The sequence below is a fragment of the Trachymyrmex cornetzi genome, unplaced genomic scaffold, assembly GCF_001594075.2.
Source record: "Trachymyrmex cornetzi isolate Tcor2-1 unplaced genomic scaffold, Tcor1.1 scaffold727, whole genome shotgun sequence".
NCBI lineage: Eukaryota > Metazoa > Arthropoda > Insecta > Hymenoptera > Formicidae > Trachymyrmex > Trachymyrmex cornetzi.
Window position 1 is genome coordinate 24901 of NW_017300056.1, and position 321 is coordinate 25221.

The following is a 321-nucleotide window of genomic DNA, read 5'->3' on the forward strand; positions in this document are numbered from 1 at the left end:
CAAAGAGACATAAAACTTGATATTACAAGGAATAATATGAAATTTTCCTGAATATATACCTTCCGGTATTTATATTTAAGAAATCATTTAACAAAGTAAGTAGCTCGGCTATTTTTTCGACCGGCGGCAGTAGCGAAGGCGAGAGGGATTGACGACTTGGCAACGTCGCGTCGTATACGCTCAACACGTGACGCGTGACAACACAAATAACCTCGTACTTTCTCAGGGTAGCGATCACGTAATTTCAGCAAAAAATTAATAAGATGCAATACCCGAAGCAGGGCAGACACTGTCCATAACCTTACTAACACAACACAAAGC